This window comes from Callorhinus ursinus, unplaced genomic scaffold, assembly GCF_003265705.2.
Source record: "Callorhinus ursinus isolate GAN/ISIS: 27379988/994484 unplaced genomic scaffold, GSC_fseal_2.0 scaffold20, whole genome shotgun sequence".
Taxonomy (NCBI): Eukaryota; Metazoa; Chordata; class Mammalia; order Carnivora; family Otariidae; genus Callorhinus; species Callorhinus ursinus.
Genome location: NW_027397082.1, coordinates 17,364,385 through 17,380,798, shown reverse-complemented (window position 1 = coordinate 17,380,798; position 16,414 = coordinate 17,364,385). Strand labels below are relative to the sequence as shown.

Here is a 16,414-nt window from a genome sequence, read left to right as displayed (position 1 = left end):
CTCCCTTCCTCCCTCTCCTTTGGCCTGACTAGGACTCCACAGCCCAACACTCCAGGGGAGACTCCTCTAGGCCTTGGGTTAGAGCAGTGTGGTAGAGAAGAGCTGATTTGTTCTCTCCTTCTCAGAGCCCTAGTCTCCCAGGTCTCTTCAGGAGGGAGTACACCCCTAAGTATTAAATACTCAGGAGTCCACAAATACTCTTGGAGTTCCAGCTCAGTAAGCCTGTCCAAGAATGCTTCCTGCTAAACTAACAAAGGTGATAGCCGGAGAATGCCGGGAGATATTCCATTTCTCTGCCTCCAAGGAATCCTGGCAGCTGGACTTTCTAGTGCGTTATATCTGGAAGAAACTTTAGATCAGTGGTTCTCTATTCTGGCTGAACATTAGAATCACCAGGGGAGCTTTTAAAAAATACCCATGCCAGGCTGTACCTCACACCAATTAAATCAGAATCTTTTGGACATCATTATTTTTAAAGCTCCCCAGATGACTGAAATGTGCAGCCTAGTTTGAGAACCACTGCTATTGATAATCCAGGTCAAACAGCTCATTTTACAGAGAAAAAAATAGGAGGGTCTGGGCATTTAAGAATTTTGTCCAAAGTCATACAACAGACTAGAGTTTGAAATAATTCAATAAGCTGATGAAAATAACAGCTAATTTTTGTTGAGCATTTACTGGCACTTTACAAACATAATCTCAAATAGTCATCACAATAATCTTATGAGAAAACTGAAGCCCAAAAGGTTTAGTTTGCTCAAGGTCAAAGCAACTAAAGTGGCAGAGATCCCTGTTCAACTGTTCAACCAAATTTGAGAGCAGATGACAAGACAGGGGTAGAGCCTCTGCCTTTAAAGAACCTGTAACCTATCTGGAGGTGAGCCAACACCTAAAACAGTTTGATAAGTATGACAGTAAAAGTAAACAAATGCAAGGCCAAGGAAGCCACCTAACTCTGGGAAAAGTCAAAGAAGTCTTCTCAGAGGAGGAGTTATTTGCAGAAGTCTTAAAAGGTGAATGAAAAGTAGTTTAGTGAAAAGAAAGAAAGGAGAGCAAGTGGGACTTAGCAAGTGCCAAGACATGACATGTGAGAGAGCATGGTGCTCAGAGGATGCTCAGAGCTCCGTAGTAATTCAGAATGACCCAGGAGGTCCACTGGGTAGCAATATTAGTAAGTGGTGAGATTGAAGAAGTACAGAGACCAGATCATTAAAAAGTCTGAAAAAGGGAACCATTAAATGTTTATAAACTAGACAATGAAAGGATATAAATTTGTTTAAAAGGTTACTGGAGGATAAGACATCAAAAGCCCAGGCAACAAAAGAAAAAAAGCGGCCTATATCAAAACTAAAAACTTCTGTGGGAAGAAGGTCCCTAAACTCACCTCGTCCCATGGATACAACTAGATAACACTCACATAAGGGCAAATAACCCAGAAAACTACCCGAAGACTGGCAGAACAAACTCCACAACTAATGTAGAGACAAGGGGCGCCTGGCTGGCTCAGTCAGTAGATCATGGGACTCTTTTTTTTTTTTTTAAAGATTTTATTTATTTATTTGAGAGAGAGAGAGAATGAGAGATAGAGAGCACAAGAGGGAAGAGGGTCAGAGGGAGAGGCAGACTCCCTGCTGAGCAGGGAGCCCGATGCGGGACCCGATCCCAGGACTCCAGGATCATGACCCGAGCCGAAGGCAGTCGCTTAACCAACTGAGCCACCCAGGTGCCCCGATCATGGGACTCTTGATCTTGGGGTTGTGAGCGCGAGCCCCACATTGGGTGTAGAGATTACTAAAAAAAAAAAAAAAATTAATAAAAAAAGTAAATGTAGAAATGAGGCCACACTGAAGAGGGTGGGAAGGGCAGAGAGACAGTGGGGAGATAAACCCAGCAGGCCTGGCTGCGGGGGGAGGGAGCCACTAGGCACTGAGAAGACTAAGAAACAGACTACCACACCCAGGAGTCTGCATGGGGAAGATGAATCCCCATAGCATTTGGCTTTAAAAATCAGAGGTGCTGAATTTTGTGAGTTCTCACAACCAGTGGGACTTAAAGCCTGGAACTTTATTTTTATTTTTATTTTGGGGGGGGGTGTCTGGGTGGCTCAGTTGGTTTTAAGTGTCCAACTCTTGATCTCAGCTCAGGTCTTGATCTCAAAACCATGCTGGGTGTGGAGCTTACTTAAAAAAGGGTAAAACTATTATTATTTTTATAGTCATTCAGTAATACCCCATTGTGTTCAACCAGAAACATGAAAATGGAGGAAGAATAAAAGGTTACTTGATCTCTCAAGAGGCAATATAGTTCAGGGGTGCCTGGGTGGCTCAGTCAGTTAAGCGTATGCCTTCAGCTCAGGTCATGATCCCAGGGTCCTGGAATGGAGCCCTGCATCAGGCTCCCTGCTCAGCAGGGGGAGTCTGCTTCTCCCTCTGCCCCTCACCCCCAGCTCATGCTCTCTCTCTCACTCGCTCTCTCTCAAATAAATAAAATCTTAGAAAAAAAAAAAGCAATATAGTTCAATTTTCTGCCATACAAAATTTAACACTTCGTGACATTAGAGGTAAATTTTATTTTCCTTATTACACCCTTCAATATTTTACAAACTTCCTATAATGAACATGTCTCATTTTTAACATTAGAATTTTAATTAAACAAGAAAGTTCTAGGAAAAAAGTGAATGTGATTTTATTTTTTATTTACTTATTTTTTTGTGAACATATTTTTAAAATCATTTCTTCAGGGGCGCCTAGATGGCTCAGTCGGTTAAGCATCTGCATTCAGCTTGGGTCATGGTCTCAGGGTCCTGCTCAGCAGGGAGCCTGCTTCTTCCTCTCCTTCTGCCCCTACCCCCTGCTTATGCTCTCTCTCTCAAATAAATAAGTAAAATCTTAAAAAAAAAAAAAAGATTCTCTCTCTCCCTCTCCCTCTGCCTCTCTCCCACCCCACCCCTGCTCAAGCTCTCTCGCTCAAATAAATAAATAAATAAATAAAATCTTAAAACAAAAAAAACTTCTTGAAATAGATTCACGTGTCCTTACCCTTCTGTGAAGAGGGGTATCATCTTCCTCCCCACTGTACAAAGTGGGGAATCTTGACACAGATTGCAGAGCAAGTGCATGCAGACTCAGCGTCTGAGCTCCAGACCTTGTTCTCCAGGCTGCACCGACACAGGTTTATGTGCAAGAACGTGTCTCCTGGAGCCCACAACCTCAGGATTGGAGATGTTAAAGCCTGGAACTTTAGACGCTGAATCCCTGTCCTTAAAAAGATAGCACAACAGTCTAGAGATACAGTTTAGGAGTAAGTTTGAAAAATGCCTAGGGCATGTGGGAGGGAGAGTTAGTTACTAATCTCAGAGCTCCCTGAGGGACTTCTCCAGGAACAAAAGAGCTAGCAGGTCCCCTTTCCCTCCTCCTCTCCCTGCCCCCGGCATAATCACACAGCCACCTGCCGGAACCGTGCAGCACCTGGGATTGACTGCCTAACTTGCTTACACCATACCCCGCCCCCTCCAGCTGGGCCTACCTCAGTCCCCGCACTGTGGGTGCCACCCCAAGAAGAATGATGCAAACATTGCCAACACCACATCTCCCAGCCTCCTGTGGAGGAGACACACACCTTGTTAAAACTGTACACGCTGCCAGTGTGTGCTTTGCAGACTAGCCCCAGCTGGCCCGGTCTCCAGAGTGGCTGCTGCACACGTCTATGGAAGAAAACCAGAGCCGCCTTGTTAAAAGTGTGCACCCTGCCCACTACTTTCAAGAGCAAGAGAGCAGCTGACTTTCCTAACACACAGAAACAGACCCAGACAGTTAGGCAAAATGAAGAGACAGAGGAATATGTCCCAAAGGAAAGCACAGAACAAAATCACAGCAAGATACCCAAGCAAAACAGAGATGAGTAATATGCTTGGTAGAAAATTTAAAGTAATGATCATAAAGATGGTCACTGGACTGGAGAGGAGGACATCAGTGAGATCCTTAACACAGAGATAAAAAAGGACTAATCAGAAATAAAGAACACAATAATTGAAATTAAAAATTAACTTAATGGAATAAATAGCAGGCTAGAGGAAGCAGCAGAATGAATTAATGATGACCTGGATGACAGAGTTATGGAAAGTAATCAAGCTGAACAAAAGAGAGGAAAAGAATTATGCAAAATGAGAATAGACTTATGGAACTCAGTGACTCCATCAAATATAATAACAGGGATCCCAGAAGAAGAAGAAGGAGAGAGAAAAGAGAACAGATAATTTATTTGAAGAAATAGTAGCTGAAAACTTCCAAATCTGGGGAAGAAAATAGATACGCAAATCTAGGAGGCACAGAGATCCCCCAACAAAATCAGCCCAAGGAATTCCACACCAAGACACAAAGTAATTAAAATGGCAAAAAGCAGTGATAAAGAAAAAAATTTTTTTTTAATTTTATTTACTTATTTGACAGAGAGAGACACAGGGAGAGAGGGAACACAAGCAGGGGTCGTGAGAGAGGGAGAAGCAGGCTTCCTGCTGAGCAGGGAGCCTGATGTGGGCCTCAATCCCAAGACCCCGGGATCATGACCTGAGCCAAAGGTAGACGCTTAACGACTAAGCCACCCAGGTGCCCCAATAAAGAAAAAATTTTAAAAGCAACAAGAGAGAAGCACCTGGCTGGCCCTGTTGATGTTGCATGTGACTCCTGATCTTGGGGTCATGAGTTCAAGCCCCATGATGGGTATAGAGATTACTTAAAAAAAAAGAGGGGTGCCTGGATGACTTAGTTGGTGGAGTATCTGACTCTTGATCTCAGGGTCATGGGTTCAAGCCCCATGCTGGGTGTAGAGATTACATTTTTTTAAGATTTATTTATTTATTTTAGAGAGAGAGAGGGAGGGAGGGGGAGAGAGAGAGAGCATGGGGGTGGAGAGGCAAAGGGAAAGGGAGAGGGAGAATCCCTAAGCAGACTCCCCTCTGAGCATGGAGTCTGACATAGGGTTCAATGAGTTGGACGTTTAACCAACTGAGCCACCCAGGCACCCCTGTCCCCTTTATTATTATACAGTGTCCTTCTTTGTCTCTTGTTATAGTATGTAAAGTCTCTTTTGTCTGATATAAGTATTGTTACCCTGGCTTTCTTTTGATATCTGTTTGAATGATAAATGTTAATACCCTTTCTTCTCTTGCTCCCTTTCATGGTTTGCTGGCTTTCTTTAGTGATATACTTAGATTCCTTTTTCTTTATTCTTTGCATATCTATTATTGGTTTTTGATTTGTGGTTACCATTGGGTTTGTATATAATATCTTCTGCATATAGCAGTCTATGCTATATGATTTGAACCTATTCTTTACTTCTCCCCATGTTTTAGGTATATGGTGTCAAATTTTACATTCTTTTTTTTGTGTGTGTGAATCCCTTGACTAGTTTTTACAGATATACTGATTTTTACAGATTTTGTGTTTCTACTTTGTATGTGTATATGTGTGTTTCCTAGTTTTCATACTCTCACTTGTGGTCTTTTTTTTTCCTCTCAGAGAGTCCCCTTTAAGATTTCTTGTAGGGGGTGCCTGGGTGGCTCAGTTGTTAAGTGTCTGCCTTTGGCTCAGGTCATGGTCCCAGGGTCCTGGGATCAAGCCCCACATCGGGCTCCCTGCTTGGCGGGAAGCCTGCTTCTCCCTCTCAAAATCCCCCTGCTTGTGTTCCTTCTCTCTCTGTGACTCTCTCTGTCAAATAAATAAATAAAATCTTAAAAAAAAAAAAAAAGAAGATTTCTTATAGGGCTGGTTTAGTGGTCATGAACTCTTTTAGTTTTTGTTTGTCTGAGAAACTCTGTATCTCTCCTTCTATTCTAAATGATAGCTTTGCTGAATACAGTATTCTTGGCTGCAGAGTTTTCCCTTCCAGCGCTGTGAATATATCATGCCACTTCTTCTGGACTGCAAAGTTTCTGCTGAAATATCTGCTGATAGCCTTATGAGGTTTCCCCTTGTGTGTAACTGTCTTCTTTTCTCTTGCTGCTTTTAAACTTTTTTTAAAATAAGATTTTATTTATTTATTTGACAGAGAGAGCACAGCAAGAGAGGAAACACAAGCAGGGGGAGTGGGAGAGGGAGAAGCAAGCTTCCCGCTGAGCAGGGAGCCCGATATGCAGGGCTCCATCCCAGGACCCTGGGATCATAACCTGAGCCAAAGGCAGATGCTTAATGACTGAGCCACCCAGGCGCCCCTTAAACTCTTTTTTTTTTAAAGAATTTATTTATTTATTAGAGAGAGAGAGAGAATGAGAGATAGAGAGCACAAGAGGGAAGAGGGTCAGAGGGAGAAGCAGACTCCCCGCTGAGCAGGGAGCCCGATGTGGGACTCGATCCCGGGACTCCAGGATCATGACCTGAGCCGAAGGCAGTTGCTTAACCAACTGAGCCACCCAGGCGCCCTTAAACTTTTTTTTTTTTAAAGTAATCTCTACACCCAGGGCGCCTGGGTGGCTCAGTTGGTTGAGTGTCTGACTCTTGATTTTGGCTCAGGTCGTGATATCAGGTCATGAGATCAAACCCCACTTTGGACTCCATGCTTGGCAGCGAGTCTACTGGGGATTCTTTCCCTCTTTCTCTGCCCCTCCCCACACTTACACCCGTGCACTTTCTCTCTCTCAAAAAATAAATAAATAAAATCTTTAAAAAAATAATAATAGGGACCCCCTGGGTAGCTCAGCTGGTTAAGCATCTGCCTTCGGTTCAGGTCATGATCTCAGGGTCCTGGGATCGAGTCCCGCACTGGGCTCCTTGCTCAGCAGGGAACCTGCTTCTCCCTGCCTGCCACTCCCCCTGCTTGTGCTCTCTCTGTCTCTCTGACAAATAAATAAATAAAATATTTTTAAAAATAATAAAGGAGACAATCTAAGAAGAAGAGGTAACAATAGTAAATATTTATGCACCCAACATGGGAGCACCTAAATACATAAAACAGTTAACAACAAAAATAAAAGAACTAATTGGTAGTAATACCATAATAGTAGGGGACTTTAACACCCCAACTTCATCAATGGACAGATCATCCAAACAGAAAACCAACAAGAGAGAAGTGCCTTTGAATGACACACTAGACAGAAGGATTTAGCAGATATATTCAGAACACTCCTTCCTGAAACAGCAGAATACACATTTCTTTTCACATGTACATGGAATATTCTCCAGAATAGATCACATATCAGGCCACAAAACAAATATCAAGAAATTCAAAAAGATCAAAGTTACAGCATGGATCTTTTCTGACCACAATGCTATGAAACAAGAAATAAGCCACAAAAAAAAAAAATCTGGAGAGAGCACAAATAGATGGAGGTTAAATAATATGCTATTAGAGAGCTGTTCTGGCCTGTTGGAGTAGGTTGATCTCCAACTTCCCGCAAATACGAATAAAAGAAACTGAAAAGTTGGAGAAGATCAAGTATATTCAGTCACTAAGCCAGAAGATCAGCAAAGTAGGAAATGCACAATTTTGAGGACGAGTTAACATGTCCCATTTGTTACAATATTTTTGAAGATCCTCATGTACTACCGTGCTCGCATACATTTTGTAGAAATTGTTTGGAAAACGTTCTTCAAGCATCTGGGAACTTTTATATATGGAGACCTTTACGAATTCCACTCAAATGCCCTAACTGCAGAAGTATTATTGAAATTGCTCCAACTGGTATTGAATCTTTACCTGTTAATTTTGCATTAAGGGCTATTATTAAAAAGTACCAGCAAGAAGACCATCCAGATATTGTTACCTGTCCTGAACATTACAGACAACCATTAAATGTTTATTGTCTCCTAGATAAAAAACTAGTTTGTGGTCATTGCCTTACCATAGGTCAACATCATGGCCATCCCATAGATGATCTTCAAAGTGCTTATCTGAAAGAAAAGGACATGCCTCAAAAACTGCTTGAACAGTTAACTGACACATACTGGACAGATCTTACTCGTCTTATTGAAAAGCTGGAAGAACAGAAATCTCATTCAGAAAAAATGGTCCAAAGTGATAAGGAAGTTGTTCTACAGTATTTTAAGGAGCTTAGTGATACATTAGAACAGAAAAAAAAAGTTTTCCTAGCTGCTCTCTGTGATGTTAGCAATCTGATTAATCAGGAATATACTCCACAAATTTTAAGAATGAAAGAAATAAGAGAGCAGCAACTTGAATTAATGACACTGACATCATCTTTACAGGAAGAGTCTCCACTTAAATTTCTTGAAAAAGTTGATGATATCCGCTAACACATGCAGATTTTGAAACAAAGACCACTTCCTGAGGTTCAACCTGTTGAAATTTATCCTCGAGTAAGCCAAATATTGAAAGAAAATTGGAGCAGAACAGAAATTGGACAAATTAAGAAACTTCTCATTCCTGAAATGAAAATTTCTAAAGAGGATGCCATGTTCCTGGCCTGATAAAGATGAAAAAGAAGTTGAATTTTTTAAGATTTTAAGCATTGTTATACTTACTTTAATTTCAGTGATACTGATGTTGATCCTCTTTTTTAACCAACACAAAATAACCTTTTTAAATGAAATCACTTCAGTATGTTTTTCTGAAGTCTCTCTGTTTATCAAAGTTTATCTAACAATCTCCATGATTTAAAGAATATGCTATGTCACACTTTACATTTACTGAAGGAATTCATGTGGAAAATAGTTTCTCGTTGAAAATTCAAATCTGAACTGTTTAAATAGGCATTCTGTACAGCAGGCTAAACCATTGCTAAAAGGAGAAATAAGGTAGGATGGATAAACAAAATAGCCAACTGAACTATCAGAGTTACAACAAATATATAGAAATATGTTAAACCATCCATGCTTCTTAGATGATGGAAGTATGTCAAAGTTAGAAATGATACATAAGGTGTCTAAACCAGAGTGTCTAGTTCACTTGATTTAATACACCATTTACTTTATCGTTGTGGCATTGAAACATTCCTGTACCAATACTATCTTTTAGCATTTTTTTTTTGTCTTTTAGCATTCTATTACTGCAGTGATTAGTGTTGCAGTTCTTTATGTATAGTTTTTAGATTAAAAGATGGCAAAATCCTTAGAGTTTATAGGCCTTTATTTTGATGTGGCTTGAAAGCCTTTGGCCAAATACGGATGGTGAGTAGAGGTTTTAAATTCAAGTAGCAAAGTCTAAAAGTGATAAGGGATTGATTACATTAAGGATATTTTTGATCAAACATACCTGATGCATTTATACATTTTAAGATAGATTTAAGAGCCCTAAAATGTTTATCAACATTCATTCCTGACAAAGCTATTGCTTTTGGAAATATTTTGTTAGGGAACAAACAGTGACCATTTCAAATAATGGTCTTTTTTTTAAAGATTTTTTTATTTATTTATCTGAGAGAGAGAATGAGAGATAGAGAGCACGAGAGGGAAGAGGGTCAGAGGGAGAAGCCGACTCCCCGCTGAGCAGGGAGCCTGATGCGGGACTCGATCCTGGGACTCCAGGATCATGACCTGAGCCGAAGGCAGTCGCTTAACCAACTGAGCCACCCAGGTGCCCTCAAATAATGGTCTTATTTTATTCTGTGGTTTGTGTAAGTTTGACTTTTTGGTTAGTGCTTTTAGTTTTGCCAGTCAAATCGGTTCTTCGATTAAAAATTCAAAACATTTTACCAGCATAAAAAAATATAATATGCTATTAAACAGTGAAGGATGACCACTCTCACCACTTTTATTCAGCATTGTACTAGAAGTCCTAATCACAGCAGTCAGACAACAAAAAGAAATAAAAGGCACCCAGTTGGTAAGGAAGAAGTAAAACTTCCACTATTGGCAAATGACGTGATACTATATATAGAAAACCAGAAGGACTCCACCAAAAACCTACTAGAACTGATAAATGACCTTTAGTAAGGTCAATGGATACAAAACCAATGCACAGAAATCTGCTGCATTGTTTTTTTAAGATTTTATTTTTTTTTAAATATTTATTTATTTATTTTGAGAGAGTGAGAATGAGAGAGAGAGAGAGTACATGAGAGGGGGGAGGGTTAGAGGGAGAAGCAGGCTCCTTGCTGAGCGGGGAGCCCGATGCGGGACTCAATCCCGGGACTCCAGGATCATGACCTGAGCCAAAGGCAGTCGCTTAACCAACTAAGCCACCCAGGCACCCAAGATTTTATTTTTTTAAGCAATCTCTACATCCAATATGGGACTCAAACTCACAATCCCAATTCCACCAACTGAGCCAGCCAGGCACCCTGAAATCTGTTGCATTTCTATACACTAATAATGAAGCAGCAGAAAGAGAAAGTAAGAAAACAATCCCATTTACAATTGCACCCAAAATAATAAAATACCTAGGAATAAATTTAACAAAGAGATGAAAGACCTGTACTCTGAAAATTATAAAACATTAATGAAAGAAATTGAAGATGACACAAAGAAATGGAAAGATGTTCCCTGCTCATGGATTGGAAGAACAATATTGCTAAAATGTCCATGATACATTGCTGGAGTGGAGGCGTGTGGGAGGGATGGGGTGGCTGGTGACGGATATTGGGGAGGGTATATGTGCTGTGGCTAGTACTGTGTATTGTGTAAGACTGATGAATCACAGACCTGTACCCCTGAAACAAGTAATACATTATATGTTAATAAAAATAAAATAAAATACCCATACTACAGATTTAATGCAATCTACAGATTTAGTGCAATCCCTATCAAATACCAACAGCATTTTTCACAGAACTAGAACAATCCTAAAATTTGTATGGAACCACAAAAGATCCCGAACAGCCAAAGCAATCTTGAAAAAAGGAAAACAAAATTGGAGGTATCACAATCACAGATTTTAAGCTATATTACAAAGCAGTACTAATCAAAACAGTATGGTCCTGGCACAAAAATAGACACATAGATCAATGGAACAGAATAGAAAACCTAGAAATAAACGCACAATTATATGGTCAATTAATCTTTGACAAAGGAGGAAAGAATATGCAATGGGAAAAAGTCTTCAACAAATGGTGTCAGAAAACTGGAAAGCTACATTCAAAAGAATGGAACTGGACTACTTTCTTAGACCATAAATTCAAAGTGGATTAAAGACCTAAATGTGTACAGTGCCTGGCTGACTCAGTTGGTAGGAAATGCGACTTTTGATCTCAGGGCTGTGAGTTTGAGCCCCACACTGGGCACAGAGCTTACTTAAAAAAAAAAAACAAACACAAGGGCGCCTGGGTGGCTCAGTTGGTTGGGCGACTGCCTTCGGCTCAGGTCATGATCCTGGAGTCCCGGGATCGAGTCCCACATTGGGCTCCCTGCTCAGCGGGGAGTCTGCTTCTCCCTCTGACCCTCTTCCCTCTCGTGCTCTCTATCTCTCATTCTCTCTCAAATAAATAAATAAAATCTTTAAAAAAAAAAAAACAAAAAACAAACACCTAACTATGAGACCTAAAACCATAAAAAAATCCTAGAAGGGAAGACAGGCAGTAATGTTTCTGACATTGGCTGTAGTAACATTTTTCTAGATAGGTCTTCTGAGGCAAGGGAAATGAAAGCAAAAAGAAACTTTGGAACTACATCAAAATAAAAAGTTTCTGCACAGTGAAAAAAATAACCAACAAAACTAAAAGACAACCCACTGAATGGGAGAAAATATTTGCAAATGACGTTCGATAAAGGGTTAGTATCTACAATATATAAAGAACTGATATAACTCAACACCCAAAAAACAAATAATCCAATTAAAAAATGGGCAAAAGACATGAGCAGACATTTCTCCAAAGAAGACAAACAGATGGCCAATAGACACATGAAAAGATTCTCAACATCACTCATCATCAGGGAAATGCAAATCAAAACTACGAGGTATAACCTCACATGTGTCAGAATGGCTAAAATAAAAAACACAAGAAGCAACAGGTATTGGCAAGGATGTGGAGAAAAAGGATCCTTCATGCACTGTTGGAGGCAAAGCAAACTGGTGCAGTCAGTGTGAAAAACAGTATGGAGCTTCCTCAAAGAGTTAAAAATAGAAATACCCTACAATCCAGCAATTGCACTACTGGGTATTTACCCAAAGAATACAAAAACACTAGTTCAAAGGGATACATGCACCCTGATGTTTACAGCATTATTTACAATAGCTAAATTAGGGAAGCAGCCCAAGTGTCCATCCATGACTGGATAAAGAAGATGTGGTGTATATATACACAATGGAGTATTATTCAATCATAATAAAGAATGAAATCTTGCCATTTGCTATGACATGGGCAGAGCTACAGAGATTATGCTAAGCAAAGTAAGTCAGTCAAAGAAAGACAAATACCATATGATTTCACTCATATATGGAATTTAAGAAACAAAACAAATGAACAAAGGAAAAAACAAAAGACAGAGAGGGACACTTTGGTGGCTCAGTCAGTTAAGTGGCTGACTCTTGATTTTGGCTCAGGTCATGATCTCAGGGTCCTAGGATTGAGCCGCACAGCGGGCTCCCCACTCAGCAGGAAGTCTGCTTCAGGATTTTCTACCTCTGCCCCTCTTCCCACCTATCTCTAAAATAAATAAATGAATCTTTAAAACAAAACAAAACAAAAGACATAAAGACAAACCAAGAAACAGACCCTTAAGTATAGAGAGCAAACTGATGGTTACCAGAGAGGAGCTGGGTGGGGAGATGGGTAAAACAGGTGATGGGGATTAAGAGTACATTTATCATGATGAACACTGAGTAATGTATAGAATTGTTGAATCAAGGCACCTGGAGGCTCAGTGTTTTAAGTGTCTGACTCTTGGTTTCGGCTCAGGTCATGATCTTAGGGTCGTGAGATTGAGCCCAATGTGGGGCTCCGCACCCAGCATGGAATCTGCTTGAGATTCTCTCCCTCTCCCTCTGCTTCTCTCTCTGCTCACAAGCTCTCTCTCTAAAAATAAATAAATAAATAGAATTGTTAAATCGTTATATTGTACACCTGACACTAATATAACTGGAATTAAAAATAAAAAACAATAAAAAAAGTCTGTGCATCAAGGTACACTATTAAAGAGTAAAAGGACAACCCATGAAATGGGAGAAAATATTTGCAAATCATATATCTGATAAGACATTACTATCCAGAATATAAAGAACTCCTAAAACTCCACAACCAAAAAAACAAACAACCCAATTCAAAAATGGGTAAAGGACTTGGATATCTCTCCAAAGAAGATAAAGAAATGGCTGATAAGTACATGAAGAGATGTTTAATTACTCATTAGGGAAATGCAAATCAAAAGCACAAGAAATATCACCTCACTGCCAGTAGGATGGCTATAATTAAAATAAAAACAGAACAAAATGAAAAAACAGAAAACAAGTGTTGGAAAGGACTAGAAATACTGGAACCCTTGTGTATTGCTAAAAGGAATGTAAAATGTTGCAGATGCTGTGGAAAATGGCAATTCCTCAAAAAATTAAAAATAGAATTATATGATCCAGCAATTCCACTTCTGGGTATGTCCCCAAAAGAACTGAAAGCAGAGTCTTGAAGACGTATCTACACACTCATGTTCATAGCCACATTATTCATAATAGTCGAAAGGTAAAAGTAACCCAAGAGACAGATGAGTGGATCAACAAAATGTGGTATATATACACAGGGGGATATTATTCAGCCTTAAAAAGGAAGGAAATTCTGCCACATGCTACAATATGGATGAACATTGAACCTTATTATGCTAAGCAGAATAGTCACAAAAAGACAAACACTCTATGACTCCACTTATATGATGTACCTAGAGTATTCAAGTTCATAGGGAGAGAGAGTAGAATGGTGGTTGCCAGGAGCTGGGGGAGGAGGAATGGAAAGTTATTATTTAATGGGTATGGAGTTCTGGTTTGGGAAGATGAAAATGTTCTAGAGATGGATGGTGGTGATGACTGTACAACAATGTGAATATACTTGATGCCACTGAACTATACAGGTTAAACTGGTAAAATTTATGTGCATTTTATCACAATAAAAATACTATTGGAAGAAAAATAATTGGCAATAGATTAGAGGGTGAAAGACTCAATGAGGAGAGCAGTTAAAAATAGCTACTATCTAGGAGCAAAGACCCAAGAAGAACCTGATAACATATGACAGTGGCAGGGGTGATATAGGGGACAAATGCTAAAGATTTTTAGGTGAGTAGCTGGATGGGATGTGAAGAACAAGGAGCCAAAGGCTACTCCCGAAGTCCTCACCTGAGGGACTGATGACCAGTGGTATCCATCATCAAACTAGGACCACAGTTTGGGGATGGGGTGGGGAGTAGACAGGTTTCTGAGAAGGTGGTGGATTCAGTTTTGGACAAGTTGAGTTTGAAGTGCCTGGGGAATATCCAGAAAAGAATTCATGGGAATCAGATAGACAAGCTGATCTCAAAAGATTGGATTGTTTCTTAAAGTATGGTAATGACAATACTGTGGTTATTTTTTTAAGTTTCTATCTTTATTTATAGAGTATGGGGGCAAATGGGACAGGGTTGGCCATGGGTTGATGTCTGTTGGGGCTGGGTCATGGGTAGATGGAGATTTATTATGCAATTCCAATTTAGGGGCTGTTCAAAATCACCATAATAAAAAGTTTACAAAACAATAATAAAGTCAAATATAAACCTATGGGGGGGTAGAGATGAAGATATTATTTTGTTATTAGCAATAAGAATACAAAGTACTACCATTTAGAGAGCCTCTACTCCATGGCAGGCACTTTGCTGGGCCCTTCATGTGCATGAGTTGTATTTTTCATGGCAACTCTTATTTTTCTAAAGGCTCAGATATATCAGATGTCTTGCATAACAAGTGGTAAGCTTTAGATTATATGAGCTATATCAGAGGGAGCAAAAAAAAAGAAGATAATTACACCTGAAACTAATGTAACACTGTGTGTCAACTATACTTCAATTAAAAAGACCCCCAAAAACCCACAGGCTAAATTAGGGGCTAATCAAGAAAAAGTATAGACTATTGACAGTTGAGAATGGGAAGAGGACACCATAAAGGAAATAGCAGGTAGAATGCTTTGCAAACCAAGGAAGAACAGAGATTCAAGAAGAACATAGTGGCTCATACGGTCAAATGCCACACAAAGTGCAAGCAAAACAGCAACTGAAGCCCCTCCTTGGGTTTTGCAATTAGGAGATTGCTGTGGCCCTGGGAAAAACCACTGGAGTGGTAGGGACAAAAATGGGGTTGGGCGTCAGTGGGTAGCAAGTAGGGCCTACTCTTTGACAAGATATGCTGTGAAGGTAACTTGAAAGACTGGCGTGATATTGTGATACATAAGATATATGTATTTGGTCTTTGTCCCCTTTCTGGCACAGAGGTCTTAAAACCCCTGGAATAAGTGTCCTTTGTTATGTTAACGAGGTGACTTTTGGACCGCACTTAACTGCGGGCTGGTTGCCAGGAGAACCAACCTTGTGATATTCAGGGTGGAACTTTCAGTCCCACCCCACTGACCCCTGAGGTAGAGAAGGGGGCTGCAGTTTGAATCAATCACCAACAGACGGTGATGAATCAATTGTGCCTACATACTCAAGCCTTCATAAAAACCCAAAAGGATGGGGTTCAGAGAGCTTCCAGGTTAGCGAACATGTCAAGGGGAACATGGGGACACCCTCAAAGAGGGCAGAGAAGCTCCTCACTCCCTTTCTCCACGCCTTGCCCTATGCCTCTCTTCCATCTGGTTGTTCCTAAGTTATACCCTTTTATAATAAACTGGTAATCTAGCAAGTTAAACCTTTCTCTGAATTCTGTATGCCGCTTTAGCAAATTAATCAAACCGGAGGAAGGAGGGGATTTGTGGGAACCTCTGATCTATAGCCAGCCAGTCAGAAGCACAGGTAGCAACCTGGACTGGTGAATCTCATCTGAAGCTGGGGGGTGGGGGGAGTCAGTCTTGTGAGGCTGAGCCCTTAACCTATGGCATCTGATGCTGTCTCTGCATAGACCCCATCAGAATTGAGTTGAAATGTAGGACACCCGCTGGTGTCCATGAATTGCTTGGTGGAGTGAGGAAACCCCCTCCCCTTGGATTGTTCCCAGAATCTGAACAGTCTAGTAGCTAGAAGTAGACAGCCATAAAGGCGAAAGAAGCCTGACTCTGTGTGTGTGTGTGTGTAGTGTGTGTGTGTGTATAGTGTGTGTGTGTAGTGTGTGTGTGTGTGTGTGTGTGTGTAGTGGGGAAGAGCCAGAGGAGAGACTGAGGGTGGAGGAAAGGGAGGCAGTGCTGACGGTGCAGATGGTGCTGAGGAGAAGGGGGGCGCCACTTTGTCGAAGGGGGAGAAGTAGGGAGGTCGCTCATGGGCTGGGGCTGGGAACAGAGATCCAGGGAACCATGATATCAGCCAGAGACCAGGTGAACTGGGAGTGGGGCAGATGAGGAAACTGATGGCAATGAATTCTGGCA

The 16,414-nt window shown here is 40.6% G+C and overlaps 1 protein-coding gene and 1 pseudogene across 1 annotated transcript in view; one reads left to right on the top strand and one right to left on the bottom strand.

Annotated features, from left to right (window-relative positions):
- NT5C2 (5'-nucleotidase, cytosolic II) overlaps nucleotides 1–16,414 on the bottom strand; it is a 138,594-nt gene that overhangs the window by 101,126 nt on the left and 21,054 nt on the right. The window lies entirely within an intron of this gene.
- LOC112830863 (tripartite motif-containing protein 59-like) lies at nucleotides 7,401–8,675 on the top strand (annotated as a pseudogene).